This window comes from Protopterus annectens, chromosome 2.part2, assembly GCF_019279795.1.
Source record: "Protopterus annectens isolate FY-2018-M chromosome 2.part2, PAN1.0, whole genome shotgun sequence".
In the NCBI taxonomy this organism is placed as follows: domain Eukaryota; kingdom Metazoa; phylum Chordata; order Ceratodontiformes; family Protopteridae; genus Protopterus; species Protopterus annectens.
The window spans coordinates 129,537,089-129,548,331 of NC_056730.1; positions in this window are offsets into that span (position 1 = coordinate 129,537,089).

The following is an 11,243-nucleotide window of genomic DNA, read 5'->3' on the forward strand; positions in this document are numbered from 1 at the left end:
ACATCCCAGGTTGCATCCTGGATCGACTCAGGCAGGAACTTGCAGCACCATTAGGCACCCTATTTAACCTAAGCTTAAGTATTGGTTTCATCCCAGCTGAGTGGAGGATGGCCCCCGACATTCTCACAAAGGTGGATCATCCACTGATCCTGGCAGTTATAGACCCATCAGCCTAACTACCTGATTTGCAAGTCCATGAAATGCATTATCAAGGACCACATTAACAAGGACATCGGCAACATCCAAATGCTTGATCCCAGACAGCTTGGTTTTGTCAAGGGGGGATCATGACTGTTAAATTTAGTAGACTTCTTTGAGTCAGACACCAAAGCCATGGGCAAGGGGAAGATGGCGTATGCCATCTACCTTGACCTGGCCAAGGCCTTTGACACTATTCTGCACTCGGGCATAATAGATAAACTATGCCAGATTGGCGTAAATCCATATATGACCAGATGGGTGGCTAATTGGCTCACTGATAGAACTCACTCAGTAAAAAGAGGGGAAGCTACCTCAAGTAGTAGACCTGTAATGGGCAGTGCACCCCAGGGATCATTCTTGGGGCCCCTGCTGTTTGTAATATACTTCTTCAAGTCTGCAGATGACTGCAAGCTGGGCACCGTCATCAACTCCCCTGGTGATGTAGACATACTACAAGAGGGTTTCACCCAGACAAATGAAAGGTGCCAGAAACACAGCATCAAACTAAATGCTAAAAAAAATAATCATACGCTTTGGGGAGAATGACATCTCCACAAATTATCACATTAATAACAATGTCCTAAGCATGCAAGCAGTTGTGAGGCACCTAGTCACCCAAGTTGACAGCAATCTAACTTTTGACCACCATGTTACCTCCATTGTATGGACAGCTTTCTACATGGCTCACCGTATTAGTAAGGGTATTTCTTCCAGGAACAAGGAAATCATAATTTCCATGTATTCCTCCCTTATCAGACCCATCATTGAGTATAACACCCCTTTCTGCATGTACCACGCAAAGCAGATGCAGCAGCTAGAGAGAACCCAGAGGTTCCTGATAAGGAGATTCCAGGGCTTCAAAAATATGTCCTACATGGATAGGCTAAAAGCCCTGTTCCTCTACGCTGTCTCTTACAGACTCCACAGAGGTGATCAATGTCTGGCATACAGAGCAATCTCTGACCTAATAAAATGTTCACCCTGGGGATCACTCCAGTGACTCTACTTGATAGAGGCACTGGGAACTAACATCGGGCAGCACGATGCCAGGGCATTTTTATGGGCTAGGCTTGTAAAGGCTCCAGGGCCATTAGCCTAGTACACACCTATGAACGTCACCTTGATGAAATTCTGCATATCCGCAAGCCAAACTTCACTTGTGTGACCCACATGCAAAAACTCAGCTTGGTCTGTAACATAAATGGGACTTGCTGGTGGGACACATTTGTCTCCGAGTCCAAGAGACTCCCCCATCTGTGGAATAGACTCCATCTCCACGTCAAACAGAGTAACAGAGCACTTTGTTATCCCTCTGTAAGGGAAACCTGGGTGACTGGATGGGAAATAGAAAATACAACCTTGGGATTCCACCTCTTTACCTGCTGGACAGGTGCATCAGGTGCTGACATGTGGAAATTTATTGGCTAGGCATATACGGGCCTCAGAGCCAGTAGCCTAGTAACTTTGCTATGATCCTAAGATCATATACTATGGGAGTTATTGTTTTTATTTAATCTGATGATGAAGATTCAGATCCCTTGTTATGGAATTTGGGGTTGGGGAACTATTTGATTTGTAGAGATACAAAAGGTCCTGGATTGCTGTGCTGTAAAGGCTTGGATGCCAAGGTGTATATCTCTCCCTTAAGAGTTTGTAATACCCTGAGAAGATGGACAGCACTTCCATTTTTTCTGGTAGGATGAGCTTTTTACCTAGGATTTTTTTGGGTCTTTTTGCTTGCTTTATGCGTCTAGTGAGTTATATCACAAAAGAGGCATTGTATGCAATAATTGGCCTTGTCAATGTGGAATATAAATAAAGAGACAATGATCTTGTTATATCTGGACATTTGATCTATGTCAATCAGCTGCACTAAGTAGCAGGACTTTCTGACTACTGCCATAATGCAATCAGCAAAGGAGAAGAAATTTTCAATCCAAGTACAAAGGTCCCTAGCATAATTCTTATTTTAGAGTGGGGTTTTATGCTGAGGCCGGGATTGGTTTACCAAAACAACTATCTTACTCTTTTTAGCATTTAGCACACCAGTATAAGTTACTGTTGTAGGGTTTGGGTGACAGAGAGTGACTTTACTATGACTCCCAGTTTGCACTCATCCTCAGATTTGGTTAGTCAGAGGTCTAAGTATGTTTGTGATCTTGAGGTTGGAAAAGTAAATGTGAAATAACAAAGGTCTCAGAATAGAGCCCAAATGGAATGCAACTTGTAAAAACTATGCAGACCCATCTCAAAGCCTTTTCCTTCTTCCCATTATCATACTAGCTATGGACATGCTACTTCTGCCTTGTGCATAAAGCTTGAACAGGCTCTTTTCTATCAGAATAATTACACATGCCAAAGTGCAATAGTTTCATAAACACCCACTCAAGAGATCTCAATCCATTTTGTAAAATAAATAGAACCTATATGAAGACTAAGTTTGTATCACAGGGAATACCACTTTTATGGATTCGTCTTCCACTTCACATAAAGCAAAGTACTTCACTTACTCATTTCAAGTGTGATTTGACTGCATGGATAGGTAATGGCAAATTCACCCCTGGTTTAGCAAGTCTGTCCCTCATGGATATGGGATATATGTAAATGTCCCAACATATCCTTGTAATGCCCATCCTTGGCCTATGTGTATTAAAAATACAAGGCCTAAAAGCTACAATGGGAATGTACAGCTAGGCTTCTTAAATTCCTTATAAATTAATAACCTAGTAAGTACCTGTGAACCTGTGAACCACTGGTTGTCCTCATACGTCTTCATAAGGCACCTGCTGCAAACACCATATGGTTTCTGTCCCTTAGCCAGTTTGTCAGTTTAAGCAGAGAGATGCATTGAAACAAAAGTAAGCTAAACATGTGGAAAATCCTAATCACATATCGAAATAACTACCCTTCCAAACTGCAATAAAAATAGGGAACTTGTAAAATAAACAAATACTAATGCTACCAAGCATTACATTCTTTAAGGATGGATGGTAGACTGCCAGTATTACAGGGATGTAGTCTCCAAATTAATTTAGATTAAAATTTTTGGGGTTTGCTTTAAAACCCTAACGGATTGCTTTATTGGATTATTTTCTGGATGCCAACAGAGAAATGACCATCCTAATTTGGAAGATTTATTTTGGTAAACAAAGATCAATTCTATTTTCAGTGTCCCAGAACAATATCTTAGCATGTATTTGAAATATTATTGTTCAAAATTTATAATATATTCTGAAACAATAGCTATATTTTAATTAATAGGTGAAATAATATAAATTTCCAGCTTTATGATGATACATTTTTCAAATTAGGTACCATGCCTATTAAGTACATGTAGCAATTATTAAATATGCAGATTAATGTAGACCAACACCTCAGTGCCTTGTCTCTTGAAATAAAAAAAAAATGAACCTGTGCATTTAACAGCAGACACATCTCAGTCTCTTTACTTAACTGTTCTGATTACTTAAGATGGTGCAGAATTGTCTTCAAAGTTACCAACTGTACAAATGAATTCAGAACAAGATACATTCAACTTTGAGATGTCTAATGTATCACCATGACAAACTTTATTTATTAGTTTGTTTATTTGTTTACCAGATAGTCTAACTATGTCATGAAAGACACTGGGGAGACACATTCCACACAGTGGTACATATCAGTTAGCATAAAAAATAATAATATATTAGAATAATCAGTGATAAAGGACATATATTACATTATATATTGCAAATATAAAGATGACGCATGGGTTAACTTAGAAAATAAAGTGACATATTATAAGTAGATAAAAGTTTGCAAGTTTAAGAGATAAAAAGACATGAGGCAAAGGGGTATGTTTGGGCGAATGAAGGATTAAATGGGAAATTTAGTTTATCCTGGGGAGCAGTTACAGAAACGGAGCCAGGAACTGAATAAAAAATATTTTAGTTTTTTTTTTAAGGTCTTGGGGAAGGTCACTTGCTTAATGGATGTGGGGAGTGAATCCTGCAACTTTGAATTATATGCAGAATATAAGTAGTCATCATAGGAGATGTGTGATTTTTTTTTAACAACAAGACTATTATTTGTAGACTGAAGTGGCCTTGTAAGAGTGCACAACTGAAGAAGAGAACTGTGGGAGGGGCATGTGTCAGCTAGTTTTAACTGAGAAAAACGTATATAGGTTGACAATTCAAGGCATTTTAATTTTCTGAGGGCTGAACAATGATGAGCTGAATAGGGCATAATGGTAGCAAATTTAACATTTATGTTACGGCATTGCTGAGAATAGGTTATGGCATTGTGAGAATAGGTGAAGCATACAGAAGACTGGGCAGATGATAGGGTGTAGTAATTGGTTTACAAGAGTTGGTTTTAAGAAAGTTGGAGACCATGTATAGAAGGCCTAATTTGTGATGAGCTTTCCTGACAATATTTTGAAACATGTATTCCAAATTTAATTTGATCATCAAAGTAAGACTTAGAAGATTGGTTTTGAGGCAACTTCCAAATGTACATTTTGAGAGGAATAGACTGTGAACTTGTTTCTACTCTCAGTTTGTAATGTGGGGATACATTGCGTTAAATTATTTTTTCTTGGATTTAGAAGAAGCTGAGATTGAGATAGCCAAGTCTTGTTGGAGGTAAGGGGATAGTCAGAGTGCAGAGCAGATAAGAGCGACTTTGTTCAATATGAGTGGCTTGAGATGAGGAATAAGCTAAGGTGTTTATGAACAAATTAAATAAGAGAGGCTCAAGTATAGACACTTGTGGGACCCCAGCTGATACTTGCAGCTAAGCACAGAAGTCAGAGTGCCATTCGACTGCCTGAGAGCAGTTAGAGAGATAGCTAGTTAACCACTCGATTACTGTTGAGGAGAAACCTAGAGAGAAACAACTGAAGTAATTTAGGATGATATACAGTTTCAAGTGCTGTAGAGATATCAAGGAAGATGGAAGAGTCAAGTCTATTTTCATTCTTTTCTTGGTAAACAGTGTTAAGGAAGGATAGGAAGGAAGTAGTTGTATTATGGTTCGGGTGAAAGCCATGTTGTCTAGGAGCAAGTAATGTGTTGGTTTGGAGGAAATGAAGAACCTGATTGTAGGGACATCATTGTAAGATTTTGGTAAGAGGTAAGAAAACAGCAATGAGACTGACGTTTGACATTTCTGTGGCTGTACCATCTTTATGAAGGGGTAGCACAAATGTTTGCTTACAAGGCTGTACCATCTTTATGAAGGGGTAGCACAAATGTTTGCTTACAAGATTTATCAGAATGGAAATGGGATAAGCAGGAGGTTTTAGCAACAAGCATTGGGTGTTTGGTAGGAAGATAGTCTGGTGCCAAAGTCAGGTGTTTACATTTGGTGAGAACTTTATTGATAGTATTGGTAGGTACAGGAAGTACAGTGAAGGTGACAGATTTTTCTGGGGTGGGTGGATATCAAGTCACCAAGTCACTAGTTCACCATTCATAATTTATCATTAGAAAATAGCTAGTTTAGCAATAACCCTTTTAATTTCTCACTTTATTTTTGTACTCACTGCACCAACATCTTTATGATATGTATTTATTTCAAGTAAATCACTGATTTAAATGATGAATCCACTAAAGCACTCAACAGCTCTCTTAGTGTGAAGAAATATGTCAGAAAAATGCAAGATATAGATCCAGAGGCTTGAGGTGTATCTCACTACAAATGTAATTGCAAAGTAATCACAGAAAGTACAATGTACTATGCGCCTACATGCTATAGGAAAAGAAACATAATGCTATTTAATACTTTTAACCTCAAGGAAGAAAAGAAAGACAAAATAGAAGTTATTTGAGACAAATGTAAAGGAATGGTACTATGAAAAAATGAAAAGATCATCATTTGCCATACAGATTTTCATTATGAGGAATCAGGGATCACAGGAAACCAATGATGCTTATACAGGTTACCTGAAATCAAGCAAAAATTAGGCAAAAGACTGGATTTGCTGAGTTGCTTGATCCATTAATCAGAGACAGAAGGGGTTGTGGTATTGAAAATGATCATGTAAGAGAGTGTCTAATGTCAAGCAAGTTTGACATTAGATAAAAGCTGGATGTGTGCAAAAATTTGGAAAATTACATGTAACTAAACCAGCTAAAAGAAGAGGAAGAAGTATATAGCATTAGAACTGTAGCCAAAATAAAAGTGATAACTGAGCATAGGTTGAAAACTGCACTATGTTGTGTCTTTCGGCTTTTCCCAGTTAGGGGTCGCCACAGTGGAACTCCAGTCCGCTAATGATTGGCAGTTGATTTTTACGTGCTGAGTTGCCAGCCCTAATGCACAGCCTTCAACGAAGGTATGCCGATTCACTATATTACTAATAATAACAATGTAAAAGATCATGAACTTTTCAAATTGGTGGGTAGAAATCATTGCGCATTTCAAAGTAAGATAATGCACCAGGTGTGATTATAGGAATAAAAATATATATATAATTTTTGTCTTTATTTAGATTCATGGCAATGTGGTTGGAAAGTTTGCACTTTGTTAACATATTCTGGGCATTAAAACAAAGCCTGCAGATCAGAAACTACTATTATGTAAATGTAAGAATAAGACATGTAAGATATTGTTTCAAGTTTTGTATTTTGATCAGACCATGAATCAATCAAATATATTGTGTCTGTTAACATTTAATAAACTTAGCATGGTGACATGAGTACAAGAAAGACAAACACAGAGATATTCACCCATTCAAGAGGGTACCAGCATCAATGTTTCTTTGAATACTGTTAACACATACTGTAAGTAGAATACCACGGAGACAGACAGCACAAATATTGCCAACACAAGCAGAAAACAATAAGTTACAAAATGACAGTCATTTCAGTTGGAGTGGTACATTTGTCATTCTATACATTAGCAATAAAACTTTAGTGAAAAAAAATTATGGTATTAGTTGGAAGGCAGATTCAAACAGTAGACTTTTCGAAAAATGCACATTCTTGTTCACTAGGCTAGGCTGTTTGTCAGGAAAAGAGCATTTTAAAATATCTATAGCTGTATTACCCATAGTCAATATACCTAGGGGAGTGTTAACAGCTATAAGGTAAATAATAAAGCAGGATCACAAAAGAATTACAAAACTTGGAAGTCATTATAAAGCACGTATCATTTACAGATTAGGTTAGCAGCATGGACACTATAGTGAAACAACCAAGCTCAGAATCTGGAAAGAACCATCACTTTAAAAAAAGTCAGTCAGTGCCTTTGATAATCTGAGTTATCAGCAAACACTGGCATCTCTCTCTGTCTATACTTAGTCTCTTATAGACTCCTAAATGAAAGATCTGTTCCTCATTGACCTCCGATTCTTTCACTAAACAAATGGTTCCTCAAATACCTCATTAAAGAAATGAAACCTTCTTCTTCAAATAAATAAGACACCCTAGCATGACATATTCATATCCCAGAGTATTCCAATGTCTTGGACAAACTTCCACTACATGTTAAACAGACTGGCATCTTTGCCAATTTCAAGGTAAACTTAGATAACTGCATGGGCAACTTCAAATTTCCTACCCCCACCCTCGCCTGTTTTGCTCTTCTTGAGGCTGAAGGGAGCTTTTAAATATGACTTATTAGCTAGGTTGTAAAGGATTGCTGAGTGATTTCCTAATACTTACTTATGAACCCAAAGACCCAAGTAAATGTCAACCAGTTTGGAAATGAAACAGTGTACAAATAGGAAAACAATCCTACAGAATATGGATCAAGATAATTTACTGGTACATATACTAGATTTGCTCAAACTTTAAAAAAAAAATCAAGCCATCATATATGTATTTGAGAAATTTTATGAGTATAAATATGGTAGACAAATGTTGCCTGAGATCAACTATAAGTTCTTAGGATTTCCAAAAAGCCCTTATACAAGGCACCACTCTGATTGTAGCGAATGTTGCTTAATCTACATAAATATATTTCTAACATTACTATACAAACTGGGTAAACATCTGTTAATAAGTACCTTCAATGCAGATACTACTGCAGTTATCAATGACGGAGGAAAAATAAATATAATCAAGAGGGCAGAGAGTTGTAGCAATTTAAGGAGATCACTGTGGGAGGATGGCTAGACAAGTAATAAGCAGTTCATAAAGACATACAGGGATAAATATCAGTCCATGTTTAAAAGGCCATTAAGAAAACCAGCCAGTTTAAGAAATGTCTCATCATATACGTCAAATGCTTTGTCATGCCAGAGGCTGAAAACTTAATTAAAATGACACAACTGAATGTTGATGCCTTTAATAAATATGCTTTAATCTATGTACAGCTATGGCAAGCTTCAGCATTACAGTAGTAGAATTCGTAAAATATAAGATAAATGTAAATGTCACATAAAGTAGTTAATAATACTTCAATAATAACTCTATTTTCAGAAAAAGGAGATTCAGGATATCATCAATATAGCTGTAAATATTGGAAGTAATGTTACTGGGCAATGCAGGCCACCCATATCTCTCAACCTCTTAGCAGAAGAAATCTGGACAAAGCCAAAAATAATGGGGGGACAATGACCCAAAAATAGGGACAGATTTTAAATAATGCTGTTAGCTTAGATGGTTGCTAGAATATCAACATTTGTGGAAGCATGCATTTCCGGAAGGATATGAAGTGTGAAACTCAAATGTATGTCATTATTTAGTGACTTAAATCCTCAGTGATTTGCCAGAAAACCACAGACTTTATGAGGAACAGACCAAAATTATTAGGCAAAAATCTGGACATTCTGGGAAATCTGGACAGTTGAGAGGTATGAGACCACCTGGTCTTTGCCTCACTGCTTTGATCATAAAGTGATGAAGCTGAACAGTCATTAGCAGTCATGCCTCAGTCTCTTCATTTCAGCATTCTGAAAACTTACAAATAGCACTGTCTATCACTTAGTTTTTTAATATTTTGTCAGCTTTGACATTTATTATTCTCTCCCACCTTATGATGTCAAATTGTGCAAATCTTTGACTGCTGATCTGTAAGTCATTTTGTATGACTGTTTAATTGCCATTTAAAATATAATAGTGCTATACTGCATGAAATGGGAATCAGAACATATCTCTTGAAAACTTTGAGTCAGACCAGACTATTCATCAACAAAATATGAATTTACATGCATGTATTCTGGCCATGGTGGTTAGTACACCACCTGTCAGTACCATAATTCAAAGTCATAGATTGCAATATTTACAACCAGTGTATAAAGGAAAGACAATGTGTAAAAAAGGTGCAGAGGTGCTCATAGTACATAGTAGCACTATGTGCAATGGTGAGATCTGCTTTACTAGCTAGGATATAGACTACTTGAGTACCACTGACTCACTGCTGATCACTTGAGGAATACTTGTGATTGGCAGCAAGTTTAAAATAGTTTTTTTGCAGGGGGGCAACCTCCCTTGCAGCCCTTACATACATTACACTCCTGAATTATAAATATACTGCTTCTGAGGTTGCACAGACAGAGTCTGCTTATTCGAGTTTCATGCAGTTAAATGCACAGACAAGCATCCATCTGTGAACAAATGAGCTGGAAGCAGCTAGACCACTAGTAAGTAAAAGACAATATACCAACTGTCTGTTTCTTGCAGTTTTCTGCACACTATCATGCTGCACAATGATTTATGAATTTTTTTTCATTTACTAGGCATGGTGTTATTGCCATACTACGGCAATGGCAGGATCTTGTACTGTGACATCTCTCATTGGCTGGAATTTAGGAGTATCACTGCGAGGTGGTTGGGACAAGGGTCGCTGTGGTAGAATGTTTGTCTGCAACACAGGTGGCTCTGTGATGGACAGGTGTTTTCTTACTGAAAAAAAAGTGTTTCAGATTTTTATTTATTTATTTGCACTAATGTTCCTGTTTAGCCATGTCAGCAGACCAACACAGAAGGGAAAGAGAATCGGTGTGATTACAGGACTTTGGTACACCACTGCATGGTGGTCATACTGCCTAAAACGTTTAAAAAATGGCAAAGTTATGACAACCAATTAAAAAGACAGAAAGAATGAATTACGGTATCCCTTTTCAGATCACAATTCAGTGAAATAGATAGGCATAGAAGATGCATCTCTCTATCATGGCAAATTTTGCCAATTTTGCAACCTTGAAGTTAAATATGAGAAATATGATGGAGTAATTTGCTCATTGTAGTAGTAAAAAGCACTATGTAATATGCATAATAAAGTGTGCACCCATGATTATCTTAGTAAAAGCCTTGCAGTGCTAGTATGTCATTAACAGTCGTCAAGCGACAACAGTGGATAGCTTTCTGTTTTTAAAGATAAAAACAGGATATTTCTGTTTATATTAGAGATGACAATAGCAGATTTTGCAGACATTTATGTACTGAAGAGGAAGAACTGCCTGTGAAGGAATGTGCATCTCCCGATGTTAGATATTAGTAAGGACAGAATGTTTTTATAACACATATAATGATAAAATCATAAAAAAATGGAAGAAGACAGATGTCTTTATTTCAAGAAAGAATAACTGTGGCCCAATGGGCAGCTGTCATTATATTGTCTGCTGGAAGAAATGACTGTAGACAATAGTGTACTGCCGGTGGCACATGGCTATGGTAAGTACATATTTATTACTTTTAATGTTAGCTTTGAATTTTGGTTACATTGCTAAATTCCTTGGATCTGACCCCCCCCCCAAAGAATAACAAAAACTTTGCTTAATTTTCTTTTACCTTCACCCCCCCCCCACACACACACACATACATATTGCATTACTGTAGCGAGGCACAAGAACACTGAAGTACTAACCTAATTAGAATGTGACTGACACAGTGCACGACTAGTGAGAGGTACGTGTCTAGTTTAGATCAAAATAATAATCTTTTCAGGCATCACTGACGGGTGTCAGACGTTATCTCATGTGCATTTTGCCACTGATATTAGCAAAATACATTCTTAGTATATTAAGATATTTGAATGCCTCACTGTCTGTCAGGCCATGTTCAGTATGCAAAAATACAGATAGATATGCACACACAAAGGCACACACACAC